The sequence below is a fragment of the Jaculus jaculus genome, chromosome 16, assembly GCF_020740685.1.
Source record: "Jaculus jaculus isolate mJacJac1 chromosome 16, mJacJac1.mat.Y.cur, whole genome shotgun sequence".
Taxonomy (NCBI): domain Eukaryota; kingdom Metazoa; phylum Chordata; class Mammalia; order Rodentia; family Dipodidae; genus Jaculus; species Jaculus jaculus.
In genome coordinates this window covers 35,810,228-35,828,764 of record NC_059117.1, presented here as the reverse complement: position 1 = coordinate 35,828,764, position 18,537 = coordinate 35,810,228, and the positions used below count along the sequence as shown (strand labels likewise).

Sequence of the window (18,537 nt, the reverse complement as noted above, 5' to 3'; positions counted from 1 at the left end):
TCAAACCAGGATCCTTAGGCTTCACAGGCAAGCGCTTAACCACTTAACCACTTCTCTGCCCCCCTTTAAAAAAAATGGTTTATAAACATTTGGAATTTTATTTAAAAAAAATCACCACCATCCACAATGATACTGAGCATGCTCACAAGGGGTTCCCAATGTTAAAGTCTTAACCACCTTTGAAGGGAAAAATACTCAGCACATTACCATTAAACATTAAAATGTTGCTTCACAAATGGCGAAACATACCCAAATACAGATAAGGAATAATTACAATGTTGTGGCTAAGATTATAAATATGGAATTATAAATTTAAAACATTTTATGGTTTTAAAAATAAATCTGGGGCTGGAGAGATGGTTTATCCCTTAAGGCGCTTACCTGCGAAGTTTAAGGACCCATATTTGACTCTCCAGGTCACACATAAACCAAATGTACAGTGACGCAAGCGCCAAGGTAGCCCCTGAGTACAAGGGTGCGCATGCGTGTGAAGTTTCATGCAGTGGCTGGGGGCCCTGGGGCACCAATTCTCTTTCTGTCTCACTTTTGCTCTCGCATTTTTTTTAAAAAGGCCAGTTTGTTGGGCTTGCCTCAAAATAAATAAATAATAAATAAGTAAGTAATAAATAAATCTGGGAGTCAGTGCAGCTCTGCGGGATCTCTGTGTCTAGTAGGGCTGGCCTCTGCGCGCCTGACAGTGCTCGCCTTTATCCATTTTCCCAGACCTCCCCATCCGCCTCTTCTTCCTCATCTGTTCCATCAAAGGCCCAGGGTGGACTCCCTGGACCACCTCATCTTCCACCACCAAAGCCACCTCGGTCTATACCATGGCCACCTTGGAAGCCGCCTCTAGCTCCAGTACAGGCCTCTTGGAACAGTCCACCAGGACCTCCACTGTCCATGAGGCCATCTCGTCCTCCTTGCATGCCACCAGGGCCGGCTCCTCCACGATCAGCAGCCGGAGGTGGGAAGGGCGTCGGGAGGAAGCTTTCAGGCTTGGGGGCCTTACACTGGTTGCATTCTGTTCTCCAGGCAAAGTTCTGGTTTCCACAGCCTTGATTGGGATACTGCCAGTCTCTAGCTCCATGCCAGGCATTTCCTCCTCCAGAGCGGTTTCCTCGGAAACCTTGGGGGCCTTCTTGGGGGAAAGCTACCTCTGTCTCCTCCACCACCTCCCATGCGACCCATGGGTCTCCCAGGACCTCCTGGGCCACCTGGACCTCCACAAAGTGGTGGTGGCATTCCTCTGCCCTCACAGGGTGGCATGGCACTTGGCATGCTATTCATGGAAGGCTTCTTCAGAGCAAGAGAAGACTTTAAGTTTGCTTTCTTGAAAATATTTCCCATCAAACCACTCCACGGCAGCCTTGGCTGTTGGTGGATCACCTTTGGGCTCTCCTGTTTTCTTATCCAGGTAGTGTGCATCATGGGTTGTCCAGTTCTGTTGTTCATGGTAATGATACCACACTGCTTAAAGAAGTCTTCCATATCATCAAGAGGCACACTGTCATTTAATCAGACCACTGCCACTCACTTGTGGGCAGACGGCATAGGCATCTTCGTATGGACAGCCTCTGACTGGCTGTACTACTCCAACTGACCCCCAGGCATACAGCCAGCCTGTCCAGGCGAAGGGCCCTGGTGCTTATGATACAGCCCCTGCTCCACACACACACATGTGTGCATGGAAATCAATCAATAAATAATTTTTTAAAAGTTTAAAAAATTCCGGGTTGGAGAGATGGCTTAACAGTTAAGGTGTGTTTGCCTGTAAAACCTAAGGACCCATCTCTTCAGATTCCACACAAGCCAGATGCCCAAGGTGATGCAAACAAAGGGTGGCACAAGGTTGCCCACACCTCTGGAGATCAGTTGCAATGGCTGGAGGCCCTGGTGCGCCAATTCTTTCATTAAAAATAAAGCTTAAAAATTCCTTCTTCCAGTTAAGATGGTGGCTTAGGTACCACGCCAAAGCAGCCTAGGAGGGAAAAAGACCGAAAAAACTCAGCAAAATACACACTTTTACTAAAAAGTGAGGTGTATAGGAAATCGAAATGGTGGTGGAGAAGAAAAAGAGATCCAGAGCCCGCACAGGCTGGCAAAAGCAGCCTTGGCCACAGCAGCGGCAGCACACCAGAAAGCCGCCAGCAGGCAGGAAAAGCCAGGTGAGGGGAGCTTCCACTCATCCCGGAGCTCTCCACAACTCAAGAAACGTGAAGGGAGATCAGCAGTGAGCAAGGGAGAAGCAGATCACAAGGTAGAAGAACACGTGGAACAGCGAGAAAACTAGAACAGCTGCGGCTCCCTCCCCTCCCCCACCGCCTGTGCCCAGCTCCAGCAAACACAGCAGCGGTCCTGGGACCGGCCTCGCCAACTTGAGCTGACAGCGGGACCCAAGCAGGAGCAGGGTCTGGCAGCAACATCAGTGGCTCCGGCATTAGCAGCAGCGGCCCCAGCAGCAGCAGATCCAGTAGTGGCAGCAGTGGAGGATCCAGCAGTGGCAGCAGCAGCAGTGGACCCAGCAGAGGTGACAGACCCAGCAATGGCAGCTTTAGCAGCAGTGGTGACAGATCCAGCAGCGGCAGCTTCAGGAGCAACAGTGGCAGTTCCAGCAGCAGGGTGCCCATCTTCAGGGCCACAGTTGCCAGGTTTGGTTTGCCCCACAGGAAAAGCCAGTGCCCAGCTCCAGAAATCAGAACAGCAGCCCAACGACCCAGTTAGCAACTTGACTGAGACAAAAATCATCCAAAAAGGTAACTGGGATTGCACCAGGGAAGGTTCTTACTTGGTCACAAGCTGACTTGGATCCCTCAACAGACCAGAAATCTTAACCTCTTTGTTGATAGAGGATCTGGTTGTTATAATATCTACTCTTGCATAAATACTTGGTGCTGTTTTTGATTCAATGTATACAGTGTTTAGTTAAATTTTAGAATCTTACCTGTATTTTATTCCACTCAGTCTACTTGAATACTCTCATAGCAGGGAAACTCAACCCCTAGGAACACCTTTGTAGATACTCTGAGAATCTTAGGAGCCACACCTAACACCTTAAGCTCCTACCCTGAAGATATATGACATCAAATCAATTGATACAGCTAAGAATACCCAGCTAACTAGAAAATCCAAGCATTAACTTAATTCACGATGCAAAAATATATACATTATAACACAAGAAACACTAAAAGCAAGACAATATAAATCCACCTAAAAGCATTAATGCATCAGAAATGACCTCCAGTGAGAACGAGTTAGAGGAAATGCCTGAGAAAGATTTCAAAAGAATGATTGTAAACATGTTCAAAGAAGTCAAAGAACAAATCAAAGGAATCAAAGAAGAAATCAAAGAGGAAATCAAAGGAATCAAAGAGGAAATCAAAGAAGATTCAGGACACCAATTTAATGAAATAAAGAAGGCAATACAAGACATAAATAAGGAAATAGAAATAATAAAGAAAAACCAGTCAGAATTATTAGCAATGAAGAACATAGTTAATGAAATAAAAAACTCTGTAGAAAATCTCACCAATAGAAAGGATGAAGGAGAGGACAGAATATCTAAGCTAGAAGACCAGGTGGCAGATCTAATACAGGCCAACAAAGAGAAAGACAAACTTATAGAAAAGTATGAGTGGGAATTTCAAGATATTTGGGACACTATGAAAAGATCAAATATAAGAATTCAGGGCATAGTCGAAAGAGAAAAATTCCACTCCAAAGGCATAGTAGGCATCTTCAACAAAATCATAGAAGAAAACTTCCCCCAAATTGGGAAGGAGGTGCCAATGCAGATACAGGAAGCCTTTAGAACCCCAGCCAGACAAAACCTGGAAAGAACCTCTCCTCGTCATATTATAATCAAACTACCAAACACACAAACCAAGGAAAAAATATTGAAAGCAGTTAGGGAGAAAAATCAAGTTACCTACAAAGGCAAGCCCATCAGGATTACAGCAGATTATTCAGCACAAACTTTAAAGGCCAGAAGGGCTTGGAGTGATGTATTCCAAGTTCTGAAAGATAACAACTGTCCACCAAGGTTACTTTATCCTGCAAAGCTATCCATTCAAATAGATGGAGAAATAAGGACATTCCATGACAAAAGCAGGTTAAAAGAGTATTTGAAGACAAAACCAGCTCTACAGAAAATACTTGATAGGATCCTCCATGCTGAAGAAAAGGAAAAGCACATATATAAGGAACCTGTAAAAAACAAGCAATACTCAAATACTAGTTAACACAAGAAAGCAAAGGTAGAACCGGAACCACACACACACAAAAAAGGCAAACATAAATACACACCTTTCACTAATATCTCTTAATATCAACGGCCTCAATGCCCCAAACAAAAGAAATTATTTTTGTTGCTCAGTATTATTTTAGATATTTGAGGATTTTTGTGATTCCAGATGAATTTTTGGATTGTTTTTTCTATTTCCATGAAGAGTGCCTTTGGAATTTTGATAGGGATTGCATTAAATGTGTAGATTGCTTTCGGTAAGATTGCCATTTTCACAACATTGATTCTTCCAATCCAGGAACAAGGGATGTTTCTCCACTTTCTAGTGTCTTCTGCAATTTCTCGCTTGAGTGTTTTAAAGTTGTCATTGTAGAGATTCTTTACTTCCTTTGTTAGGTTTATTCCAAGGTACTATTTTTTTTTTTTGGATGCAATTGTGAATGGGAGTGATTCTCTGATTTCATCCTCTGTGTGTTTGTTGTTAGCATATATGAAGGCTACTGATTTCTGTGTACTTATTTTGTATCCTGCTACATGACTGTAGGTTTTTATCAGCTCTAACAGTTTCCTAGTAGAGCTTTTAGGGTCCTTTATGTATAGAATCATGTCATCTGCAAATAATGATAACTTGATCTCTTCCTTTCCAATTTGTATCCCTTCTATGTGCGTCTCTTGCCTTATTGCTATGGCTAAGACTTCCAAAACTATATTAAATAAAAGTGGGGACAATGGACACCCTTGTCTTGTTCCTGATTTTTTTTTTGGCGTGTATGGTGCAACTGTGTGTGTGTGTGTGTGTGTGTGTGTGTGTGTGTATGAAGGTATACGTGTGTGTGAGTGCGGGCATGTGTATGCTATAGTACATGTGTGGAGGTCCTTGCCTTCCATTGTGTGTTTTTTTAAACATCAAAAAGTGAGTGTATTTAATCATGTTCAGCAAGTAATAGAGTAAATGGATGAAGAGAATGATTCATGCTTAATGACCAGCACCAGAAAGTTGGTACAAGGAAAGCAGGGGGAGCTTTGTTGTACCTGTGGTTAGAAATGTACATGATAGGAACTCCAGGGATCTTCCCGATTCTTCGATCATTTTTCGCTTAAGGTCCGGGTCAACTGTGGCCACAATGTAACACTTGTGCAGAGTTACTCTCTCATCTGCATAGGTTCTTTGTGATCTGTCAAATCGTGAATTCTTGGCAATCCTTAGTGCTACGCGATACTTCTGCCTCAGTTTCTCAACTTCAGCCATTACACAATCAGTTATGCAAGCAATACCTATAATCCTGGCCTCTCAGAATTGTGAGTTCAAAGGCAGTGTGGGCTCTATAGCAAGGTCACTTGGCATACAGGCAGTCCATCATTGACTGCACTAAGTCCAGTTTAACTTTAATAGAAAAGTTGATAAAGTTCGTATCGACCAAGATATGGTAAAGTGGACCCAGCTGTGTACTGTACTGTGAGAGCTGGAAGAAAAGCAGGAAGGAGATTAGCATGGGAGCATCTGCGGCTGCAATCCCTCAGGATAGCCGGGGTTCCGCGGCAGGCTGCCGGCCCGTGCCCCGGGATGCTGAGGTCCCGATCCAGCATGCTGGCCTGGCGCGTGGCGCGCGGCGCTCGGGGCGCCCTCCGTGCGTGTGGCTGCGTCCCGCCGCGCTCGGCTGGCGGCTGCCCGGGGCTGGCCCGCGGAACCTGCGCTCCGGCTCCGGGAAGGCGGCCGCGGACGCCGCCAGCCTGTATGAAAGTCCATGGACAATCCCAAATATGCTGTCAATGACGAGAATTGGCCTAGCTCCAGTTTTGGGCTATTGGATTGTTGGAGAAGATTTTAATGTTGTGCCAGGAGTTTTTGCTTTAGCTGGGCTAACTGATTTGTTGGATGGATTTTTTTGCTCGAAACTGGGCCAATCAAAAATTAGCTTTGGGAAGTGCTCTTGATCCACTTGCTGATAAAATACTTATCAGTATCTTATATGTTAGCTTGACCTATGCAGATCTTATTCCAGTTCCACTTATTTATATGATAATTTCAAGAGATGTAATGAACTTTCAAATTATTGTCAGTCTTTTTCCATATTTTTACAAAACACAGTGTGATAGTGTGGAAATTAGAAAGTAATAGGGATTCCTTGGAATGAATGAATATATATGAATATATATATGAATATATATATATATATATATATATATACAAAATCCTACACAACTTGGCTATATAGTTTTTTGATTGATTTTTAAATCTGTGAGCACATTAAGAATTCATGTAGTTAGCCTTTGATTATGGCAGGCTGATAAGAATAAAGTTAGCTGTGTATGAAATAAAGCTATGAAGAGGTTCAAAGCACCATAAGTTTTGAAAACAAGATCAAACAAAGTAGAAGGTAATGAAGTTCATCAGTAGTAGTCTTCCAACTTCTCAGGTACCCAATAGCTATGTATCACGATAACAAGAATACAAATGTGCCGGGCGTGGTGGTGCATGCCTTTAATCCCAGCACTCGAGAGGCAGAGGTAGGAGGATCACCGTGAGTTCGGGGCCACCCTGAGACTACATAGTGAATTCCAGGTCAGCCTGGGCCAGAGTGAGACTCTACCTTGAAAAGCAAAAAAAAAAACAAAAAAAAAACAAAAAAAAAACAAAAAAAACCCCCAAAAAACCAAATGTGAGAACATATTCATTACCTTCAAATGTAAAAGGCTATGAGTTATAATGCCTTTCACTGTGTTTCTAACATTAGTGTTGGTGTTTGTTTGATATTGAAACCTGCACTCAATGTAAATAATATGAAATTATATATTTTTCAATGTTTTTTTAAGCTTTAGGGGAATCTTTTGTTTACACGATAAACAGATAAAAGAGCTGGAAAAAAAGAAAAGAAAAGCAGGAAGGATGTTGGGGGACTTCTCTTTCCTTTAGTGCTCTGGGATCTATTTTCTCTTCTTTTTAAATTTTTTTTTGAGGTAAGGTTTCACTCTAACCCAGGCTGACCTGGAATTCATTATGTAGTCTCAGGGTGGCTTTGAACTCATAGCAATACTCCTAACTCTGCCTCCTGAGTGCTGGGATCAAAGGCGTGCCCCACCACACCTGGTTATTTTCTTTCTTTTTAGGCTTTAATCTGTCCTTTTCTTTAATTCTCTCATTTCTGAGACTAAGCATTCGCTTCATAGTTACATACTTTCTTTTGCTTTCCTCCATTCCCTTTCCTCCTTTTCTCAAACACTCAGCCCCTCTTCTCATTCTCCAATACATTGGCCCCATTCAAAATGGCTCAAAAGCAGATGGCTTAGCGGTTAAGCCTGTGAAGCCTAAGGACCCCGGTTCGAGGCTCGGTTCCCCAGGTCCCACGATAGCCAGATGCACAAGGGGGCGCACGCGTCTGGAGTTCGTTTGCAGAGGCTGGAAGCCCTGGCACGCCCATTGTCTCTCTCTCCCTCTATCTGTCTTTCTCTCTGTGTCTGTCGCTCTCAAATAAATAAATAAAAAATTTAAAACAAATGGCTCAAAAGCTAAGACCAGAACGTATGCGTGTGTGTGTGGGGGGGGGGGCATAAAAGGAACTCGGAGGACATTTGGTCACTCACTGAGCTCCCACACATTCTCCCAAAGTGCTCTGAAGGTGTTTCTTCTGAGGTTCTTTCTCACCATTCTCCTTCCATTGTGTTTTTGAGACATGTCTCTTGTTCATTGCTCCATTCATAAGCTTCCAGGGAAATTCTCCTCTGTCCTCGTCCCTTCTCACCACAGGTGCATTAGGATCACAGAAGCCTGCCACAGCTTCCAGCTTTAGTTTTTTGTTTTTGTTTTTTTAAATGTGGCTCAGAAAGAGACTGTTTCTAACCCGAGGATCTGAACTCATGTACTCAGTTGTGCTGCAAATGCTTGCCTTTCTACTGAGCCATCTTCCCAACCCCTCTAGTTTATTTACTTATTTATTTGAGAAACCTAAACATTGATTTCTATCTATATTGGCTACACTAATTGTCACTTCCACCAGCAGTGAATAAAGATTCCCCTTTATGCCCGTCTTTGCTAGCATTTGTTGTCATTTGTTTTCTTGATGACTGTCATTCTGATTGGAGTGTGATGAAATTCCAAAGTAGTTTTAATTGCTGCTCTCTGATGGCTAAGGATGTTGAGCACTTTCTTGAGATCTGTCAATTCAGGGAGCTGGGGAGAAAGCTTGGTTGGCAGAGTGCTTGTCGTCCATGGAGGATGAGGACCTGAGTCTGGGTGCCTGGAAAAGCTGGGGGTGGTGGCATGCTTGACCCCAGTGTTGTAGAAGTGAAGACAGGATGTCTGGGCTTCACTGACTGGCCTCTTCTAGCCAAATCAAAGAGCTTCAGGTTTAGTGAGAGACTCTGGGTCAAAAAATAAGGTGGAGGGCTGGAAAGATGGCTTGGTGGTTAAGGTGCTTGCCTACAAAGCCCAAGGACCCAGGTTTGATTCCCCAGTACCCACATAAGCCAGATGCACAAGGTGGCTCATGCATCTGAAGTTAGTTTGCAATGGCTGGAGGCCCTGGTATACCCATTCTCTCTTCCTCTTCTTCTTCTTCTTTCTCTCCCTGTTAAATAAATTAATTAATAGATAAATATTTTTAAAATGAGGTGGAGAGCAATTGACAACCAACATTGACCTCTGGCCTCCCCCTGCACACATACACAAGCACACACAAAACAATGATTCAAGTCATTAGCCCATTTATTTAGTACCTATCTATTTATTTATTTATTTTTCCAAAGAACTAATTTTACAGGCTCAGAAAGACAAATGCCACATGTTCTCTCTGATATGCGATTTCTAACCTGGAATGGCTGGAGTTGATTTTAAGCAGTAGTATGCATCGGGAGCATTGACATGGAACTAGGAAATGTAGCTAGGAAAAGGAGGAAATAAGGAGGAAGGGGAGGAGGGGCTACTCGACAAGTCAATCAAGGGACAGTAAAAGTAAGAACGAAGGAAAGAAAGAAAGAGAGAAAGAAAGCAAAAAAGAAAGAAAGATTGAATACAGGGTGTGGGAGGCTCTTCTGTAGGGGGAAGGGAAAAGGAAGGATGGAGGAGAATTACACAAAACTAATGACAACATGAATGAGTACCATAGAGAACTTCCTCCTGGATAGCATTCTACAAGTTATAACTCAATAAGGTGGTGGTGAGGGGACCTGGCCAGAAGTGCCCCATAGAAGATGGAAAAAGCTTAACTCTAAAACCTTGGGCTAATTTAGCTGGTAAATTCCAGGGCCCAGAATTGGGTTATCCCCAACCCCTGCATAGTAAACTGTTTGTTAGGGAGGCCCATGAGGCTCCCAAATAATGCAGGCCATTGCCAAAGCACTTGGTTACCTGCCAGACCTGTATCCTGGAAAGATCCAGGATACCAAAGGAGACATACAGGGTGGAGAAAGGAAGGGAGGAGGATACTTAATAGGTTGATATTGTATATATGTAATTACAACGATTGTAATGGGGAGGTAATATGATGGAGAATGGAATTTCAAATGGGAAAGTGTGGGGGTGGGGAGGGAGGGAATTACCATGGGATATATTTTATAATCATGGAAAATGTTAATAAAAATTAAAAAAAAAAAAGAATTAAGATAAAAAAAAGATCCAGGATACCACAACACAGCAAGAAAAGATAGCTGACTGCTTACTCCCAGACGGGTCACCTCTACCACAGCTGCTGGGGACCAGGGGACATTGCAGAGGAAGTGGCATCATGAGTACTGCTCTCACTGCTAGCCTGAAACCCAGTTCTAAGGACAGGGTAACAGACACTGTGGTCACTAACCTTCCATCAAAATAGAAATCCAGAGGCTGCTGAGAATTCAACACTACATAGGCATGTTTTTTAATGTTTTATTATTATTATAATAAGATAAGGCTTAGGTCTGCTACAGAAGTCAGTTATCTGGATTCAAGGAAGATCCAGTAAGAGAGAAAGTGGCCTTTTAGAGAAGAGATGTTATGCTGGAAGTTTCCCTGGTACTTTTCTGTGATGGTCTGAATGTAAAATGTCCTCTAGGGCCTTACCTGTTTGTGATTAAGTTTTATACTTAGACCTAGCTGATGGAGCTTTTTGGAACTAGATCCTTGATGGGGAGGTGTGTAACTGGTGGCAGACTTTGGAGTGTTATAACCCAGTCCCACTTGATGCACTCAGCTACTCTCTCTACTTCCCACTGACGTGGAGATGTGATGCCCAGCTCTGCTCCTGCCATGGTTTTCCACCTTGATGAAACACCCTTTCAAAACTGTAAGCTGAGGGCTAGAGAGATGGCTTAGCAGTTAAGGCGCTTGCCTGTGAAGCCCAAGGATCCAAGTTCTATTCCCTAGTATTCACGTAAGTAAGATGCACATGGTGGCACATGCATCTGGAGTTTGCAATGGTTAGAGGCCCTGGCATGTCCATTCTCTCTCATGCAAATAAATAAAAAAAAATTTTTTAAACTTATCCGGGCATGGTGGCACACGCCTTTAATCCCAGCACTGGGCGGCAGAGGTAGGAGGACTGCTGTGAGTTCAAGGCCACCCTGAGACTCCATAGTGAATTCCAGGTCAGCCTGGGCTAGAGTGAGACCCTACCTCGAAAAACAAAAAACAAAAACAAACAAACAAACAAAAAACCCTTAAAAACCTGTAAGATAAAAATAAACCATATTTGGGGGTGGAAAGAATGTCAGAGCCACATGTTGGGTCATGTTATGCAGAGACACATTTATCCTACCTCTAACTGTGGGCTAACTCCACAATGCATGACAAGGAGGGGCCAAGGGGAGGGGCAGGTCACGGATGAGCCTAATAATGGTACCAAACTGACTGTACTCACTGAGTACAAAACTAATTAATAAAAAAATTTAAAAAAGGAGTAGGAAGTAGGAAATGTATAACTATTGGATATCCATAATACACCAGACATTGTGAAATGTACATGCATTATGATGTAATCCTTTTTAAGCCTCTCAGTTTAAGAATGAAGAAACTGAGGCAGTGCTTTTCCCCCCCTGTGGTCAAAATGGTAAATGTAATAGAGTTGGGATGTGAAAAGGTATTTTTCTGGCTCCTATAGCCTTTATCTCTTAAATTGTATCCCATTAACCCTTGTGTGTTCCCAGGACGCATAGAGGACGTACAGGGGAGTAATCATCAGTCAGGCTCTGTTGGAGAAGCCATGAAGAATAGTAAGGGCCAGGGTGGAGCATCCTTGCTTCTCCAAAAGAAGACAGCAGATTTCAATTACTTATGCCCTGGGCAGGGTAAAAGTGTCATGTATTGACAGCCTGCGTTGTCTGTTCTCATCCCATGAAGACAACTGAGTTCTGCTTGCAGTATGAGTAGAAACTCCAGTAACAATGGGCCTACAGTGTATGTTACTAGCATCTGCTTTGATATTGGAATGGTCTTGTCCCCTGCGCATGATGTAATTGTACGGCATGTATAGGTCCCCAACATACTAATTTGTCATGAAAGAATAAAATGAAAATGTAAGGGGAAAAAAATGATTTTCTTCCATAAAAGAACTAACTTTATTTATTTATTTTTTTTTATTGACAATCTCTATAGATATACACAATATGCCATGATCATAATCTCCCACTACCTTCCTTTTCCTCCTCCCCTTCCCCCACTCCACTGAATTCCTTATTTTCAGCTAGTTCCTGTTCTACTTTTAAAAATATTTTTATTTGTTTTTAAGCAGACATACACACACACACAGAGAGAGAGAGAGAGAGAGAGAGAGAGAGAGAGCAAGAGAGAGAGGGAGAGTGCCAGGGCCTCCAGCCATTGCAAATGAACTCCAGACACTTGTGCCACTTTATGCATCTGGCATTACTTGGGTACTGGAAAAATCAAACCCTGGTTGTTAGACACTGCAGACAAACACCTTAATGGCTGAGCCATCTCTCCATCCTCCCCATTCCCATCATGCAGGTCTAGTGTAGGTAGCATCAGCCACTGTGAGGTCATGAATGCCACTTTGGGTTACATTCTTCCCACCATCTCTTTCACAATAATCCCTGAGCCTTGGAGGGTATGATAGAAATGTCTCAGTGCTGAATACTCCATTGTTTCCCTCTCTCTCTCTCTTTATTACTTTAATGAGTTTTGTTGCATGTCTCCAGTGGACATGGCCATCTGAAAAGAGAAGCTTCTCTAACCAAAAGTGTGAGTAGTATTAATATATGGGCATAAACTAAGGTTTAGGGGGCATTTTGGGGGGCATAATATATCCATTTAGACAAACACCTATAGTAGTTTCCCCCATAGGGCTTATGACCTCCCCAGCCATAGGCTTTTGATTAGGTTTTCAGCACCAGGCAGGAATTCTCTCCTGTGGAGCAGGTCTCAGATCCAATCAGAGAGTAGTTGATTTCCCCCATTAGTGTTGGTAAGGCCATCATTGCACGTGTTGCCTGGCTGGCCATCCATGAAGCTTTCAGGGTCCAATGCTGGTTAAGACCATTGATGACTATTTTTTTCTTTTTTCTTTTTTTTTTTTGGTTTTTCGAGGTAGGGTCTCACTCTGGCTCAGGCTGACCTGGAATTAACTCTGTCATCTCAGGGTGGCCTCGAACTCTTGGCGATCCTCCTACCTCTGCCTCCCGAGTGCTGGGATTAAAGGCGTGCGCCACCACGCCCGGCTCCAACTATTTTTCCTTAATAGACTACATAGTTATTTTCAGCATCATGACAGCTAATCAACAGGAAGGAGGCTTCCAGCTTTCAATTTGTTCTCAGTGCCCTGCAGCCAGTGGAGTCTTCTGCAATAGGGTCTTACCATCTATTTCTGTTGGGCAACCAATAGCCTTGACAATAGCCTGTAATGTTTTAAGCATCAGGGGCCTTCCTGACCACTAATTCTCTGGAAAGTATCCCACCCCTGGCTCTAAAAATTTCTTGTAACAATCTATGGCATCTGTAGCTCATTTATTGATTTGGGGGAATACTTAATTCTTTATATATCCTACATTTTAACTTTCTGTCTGAAGCATAGTTGGCACAAATTTTTCTTTCATTCTGTACTCTGTTTACTCAGTGGATAGTTTTCCTTGCCATAAAGTAGAGTCATTTCATGTCATTGCATTTGTTAATTCTTGGGCCTATTCCCTGTGTTACTGAGTCTTTTTCTGAAAATTTTCACCTATACCTACGTCTTGAAGTGTATCCCTACGTTCTCCTACAGCAGTTTCAGTATTTCTGATTTTAAATTAACAGTGAGAGATATGGGTCTAATTTTAATCTTCTGTAGGTGGACATCCAGTTTTCCTAGCACCATTTATTTATCTATTTTGTTTTTTTGAGGTAGGGTCTCACTCTGGCCCAGGATGACCTGGAATTCACTATGTAGTCTCAGGGTGGCCTCGAACTTACAGCAATCCTCCCACCTCTGCCTCCCAAGTGCTGGGATTAAAGGTGTGCATTGCCACGCCTGACTCCTAGCACCATTTATTAAACAGGCTGTCTCTCTCCCAGTATGTCTTTGGTACCTTTGTCTTCTATTAGGGGGCCATACCTATGTTTGATTACTTCTGAGTCTTCTATTTTGTTCTATTAGTCTATGTGCATGTTTTTGTGCAATGACCATACTTTCTTTGAGGGCAGGTATGATGATACCTCCAGCAGTATTTTTTCTGCTTAGAATTTCTTTGGTTGTCTTTTGTGTTCCAATATGAATTTTGGGATTGTGTTTTCTAGTTTTGATATGTCTGTTGTTCATGTGTATGTATGTATACATGAGTGTACATGTGCCATAGTGTGTTTGGGGAGCTCAAAGAGTAATCTTAGGGCTGTGATCCCCATCTTCCACCTTGTTTGAGAATGGGTCTCTTCTTGCTGTTTATTTCTGTGAAAGCCAGACTATCTGGCCCATTAGCTTCTAGATTCTCCTGACTCTGCCTCCTATTACCATAGAGTGCTGGAGTTAGACACATACATTAGTGCCTGTCTGGCTTTATGGGGGCGCTGGAGGTTTGAATTTCAGTCATTGGACTTGCACAGCCTGCTCTTTTAACTACTGAGCCATCTCTCCAACCCAACATGTATTTTTAAAAATTTATTTTCAAGCAAAGAGAGATGAGAAGAGAGACGAGAGAGAGAGAGAGAGAGAGAGAGAGAGAGAGAGAGAGAGAGAGAGAGAGAGAGAGAGAGAGGGGGGGGGGGCATGCCAGGACCTTCAGCAACTGCAAACAAACTCCAGATGCATGTGCCACTTTGTGCATCTGGCTTTATGTGGGTACTGGGGAATTGAACCTGGGTCACCCAGGTTGTTAGCTTTACAGGAAAACACCTTAACCTCTAAGCCATTTCTCCATCTCAACATGTGTTTTAAGAAATGTAACATGTAAAAACTAAGATATCTCAATGCAGCTTGTTATTTACTTATTTGTTTGTTTTTTCAAGATAGGGTCTCAATCTAGCCCAGGCTGACCTGGAACTCACACTATAGTCCCAGGTCACCCTTGAACTCACTGAGATCCTCCTACCTCTGCCTCCCAAGTGCCACCATGCCCAACACTGGTTTTATTTTTAAATTCATAGACTATTCTAGCATAGATTTAGATACACAGAGAAGTTGAGTAGAAAGGATAGTTTCCTTAAATGCTGACTTCTCCCTCTCCACTTTCCTATATATTCCTCTGCTATAAACATCTTCCAGTGATGTAGTATATTTGTTTCAGTTGAGAAGCCAATGTAGCTACATTATTGTTATTATTTTTCTCTTATTTTTTTTCTTTTCTTTTTCCTTTCCTTTCTGTCTCTCTCTTTCTCTCTTTTTTTTTTTTTCTTTCTTTTTCTTCTTCTTCTTCTTCTTTTTTTTTTTTTTTTTTGAGGTAGGGTTTCACTGTAGCTCAGGCTGACCTAGAATTCACTCCGTAGTCTCAGGCTGGTCTCAAACTCCCAGTGATCCTCCTACGTCTGCCTCCCAAATGCTAGGATTAAAGGTGTGGGTCACCACACCTGGCATTATTGTTATTATTAATTAATGCCTGTCATTCACTTTAGGGCTCACTCTTTGGGCTACATATGTCATGAGTTTTGACAAATGCATACCACCTGGAAACTATTGAATTTCTTCTGTCTCCAAAGCTTTCTTTTCCAGAATGTTTCATAGATATAATTGTACAATATGTATGATTTCTTGATCAGCTTTTATCACCTATCAGTGTGAGTTCAAGGTTCATCCATGCTATTTTCATGAGTTGATAGCTTTTGGATCATATTTTATTGTATGAATATACCAGTTTGTGCTTTCATTCACCCATTGAAGGGCATCTTGGCTGCTTATGATATTGTCAATTAAGAGTAAAGCTGATATAAATATTTGTGCGTAGGATTTTGTTCAACTATTAAATCTGCTTAGTAAAGACAATTTCACTCATACAAAACAACAGTTTACAACAATCTTGAGTGATGGACACACCATCACAGAAACAGGAGGGGCTGCAGATATCCAGGCCTTGTCCCCTGGCCCACAGAAGCCTGGTTACCCCTCCACCACCAACCTCTGAGGGATCCACCCTCCCCATCAGGGCTAAGGGCCAAAAGACTCTCCCCATCCACTCCTCCTCAATCTTGGGCACCCCCACCCTGGATGAGTTGTTGGAGGGTAAGGCAATGGGCAGAGGACAGAGTCAAGACATCGTTGGTGCGAAGACTGCCCCACCCATTGGGGCGCACAGTGCAAATCTGAGGGAGGGCGACGTGCCCACAGGGGACGCTGGCCGCAGAGTCTCTGGGGAGACACATGGAATCCAACAGCTTTGCAAAGAGGCAGCCCACTGAGAAATGGCTAAAAATTTCAGAGAACTTAACAAGAGTGGGTTAATAATGGCAAGAAGGGCAAGAAGGGCAAGCAGAGCCACTCAGCAGATCAGTGCCTCAGGGGACCAAGGACCAGCAATCCAGGGCAGAGGAGGACTTGACAGGGTGTAGTCCTCCTGATGGCTATGCTGGTGCCTGCCCACTCCTCTCTGCCTCCCTTGTCCAGCTAATGCACCAGCCAAGGACACCTGGCACTGGACAAGCTCCCCAGGCCCTTAGGCAGGCTCAGTTCGGGCAGGCAAAGAGAGGTTCTGGACCCTAGCAGGACCCCCTGCAGTCCTGCCTTGAGCCGATCCAATGTCCAGCCCCAGGCACGGGTCTGGTCATGCGCACATGCACACACTCTCACGTTTACTTCTGTCTATTGTGCATACTGGTGATGTCTGAGGCTCCACAAGGAGATGGGTGGCACTGGTCCCCACCCTGAGCCTGAAGCCCTCAGGTGCCAGAGCTAGAGGGGGACCCCAGGCTGCAGCAGGAGGTACAGCGGACATATGGGACACAGGAACACTTCCTGTAACGACTTCCACAAATTAAATCACTAGTGACAGCATTCTTCCATGTCAGAGATCATGCTTTAAAAAAGGTTAGATGGGGCTGGAGAGATGGCTTAGTGGTTAAGGAGCTTGCCTGCAAAAGACTGAGGTTCAATTCTCCAGAACCCACATAGGCCAGATGTACAAGGATGGAGCACGCATCTGGAGTTAGTTTGCAGTGGCTGGAGGCCCTGCCATGCCCATTCTCTCTCTCTCTGTCTCTTTCTCTCGCCATCTCTCTCTCAAATAAATAAGTAAAATATTTAAAAGAAGTAAAAAGGTGAGATGATAGGCAGTTAAATTTATAAGCATCTGACGAAGGTTTGGAGCATCTGTGATGGGACAAGTGACAAGTAATATGAGGCCTTGGACATACATACTTTGGAAAACATGGTCTGTGTCCTCATGAAGCTTGGGGCTGTGCGCCTTCTGTCAGCCAGTCTTCAGAGGCAACTCAGGAAGCTCGCTGGGTTTCAAGATTGTCATCTCTGGGTGCGCAGTCCTAGTTATGCCAGTAGATGTCATTGTCGTGTAGGCCAGCTAACCTACCCCACCGAATTTTGAAATCTCTGCCTTTCTCTCTCTCTCTCTCTCTCTCTCTCTCTCTCTCTCTCTCTCTCTCTCTCGGTGCATGGTATACATATTAAAATGGCATTATGTGGATTTCTTTTCCCCACTGACAAAGATGCGAAACTGCCATGAGCATAAAATTGTAGTTATTTTGAAACTTTAAAGAGATTTGGAAGCCTAATTAAAAATGTTTCTGCAAAATATGCATGCCAACAGTATTTGAACACAATATATAGTGTATCTGGCAACTTGAGATCTTATAGCTTTCCACATGATATTGGGGTTCGCTGAAGTTTCTAAATTGAAAAAAAGGATTATCACCAGAGCTGGAGAGATGGCTTAAGGAGTTGAGACTCTTGCTTAAGAAGCCTAAAGACCCAGGTTCAATTCTCCAGTACCCATGTAAGCCAGATGCACAAAGTGGCGCATGTGTCTGGCGTTCACTTGCAGTGGCTAGAGGCCCTAGCATGCCCACTCCCTCTCTCTCTATCTGCCTCTTGCTCTCACAAATAAGTAAATAAATAATAAATAGCAAGATAATCACCAACTTATATTTAAAACCATCTTTTCCCCATTCTTAAATCCAAAGATAAATTGAAAATTTTCATTATTAGCGAAAGATTGTCATTTTAGAATTTATAACATTTAGATTGTTTTAGAGAGTATTAAGCTCCAGAAAATAAAGATTTTGGTACTGGGAAAAACTGAACTAAAAACTAAAATCCTTGCTTTACTTTAAAAAAAATTTGAATTTTATTTTATTTATTTATAAGCAGGAAGAGACAGAGAGATGAAAGACAGAGAGAATGGGCATGCCAAGGTGTCCAAAAGCTGCAAATGAACTTCAGATGCATGTGTCACTATGTGTATTTGGTTTGACATGGTACTGGCTCATTCATTCATTAAATAAATTTTGCTAAAGCTACAAATTTTCAGAGATTTGTGCTAATTTCAAAAAACCAAAGATAAAAGTTATATGTCCCATTCAAAAGAAGATCATAGTCTACTGACTTTCTTTCTTTCTTTTTCTTTTTCTTTTTTTTTTTTTTGAGGTAGGGTCTCAATCTCTAGCCCAGGCTGACCTGGAATTCACGATGTAGTCTCAGGGGCAGTCTCGAACTCACAGCAATCACTCTACCTCTGCCTCCCAAGTACTGAGATTAAAGGTATAAGCTACCACGCCTGGCAAGAGTGAAGATTTTAAACAAGGAGAGAGTGATTACATAGACCATGACACAACTAGATTTATTTTTATTTTTAAAAATATTTTATTTGGGCTGGAGAGATGGCTTAGCGGTTAAGCGCTTGCCTGTGAAGCCTAAGGACCCGGTTCGAGGCTCGGTTCCCCAGGTCCCATGTTAGCCAGA

General features: G+C 43.0%; 2 pseudogenes; both read right to left on the bottom strand.

Annotated features, from left to right (window-relative positions):
- Positions 1-667: 667 nt before the first annotated feature.
- Positions 668-1,512, bottom strand: LOC123455282 (annotated as a pseudogene).
- Positions 1,513-5,163: 3,651 nt separating this feature from the next.
- On the bottom strand, positions 5,164-7,415 carry LOC123455281 (annotated as a pseudogene).
- Positions 7,416-18,537: the final 11,122 nt, after the last annotated feature.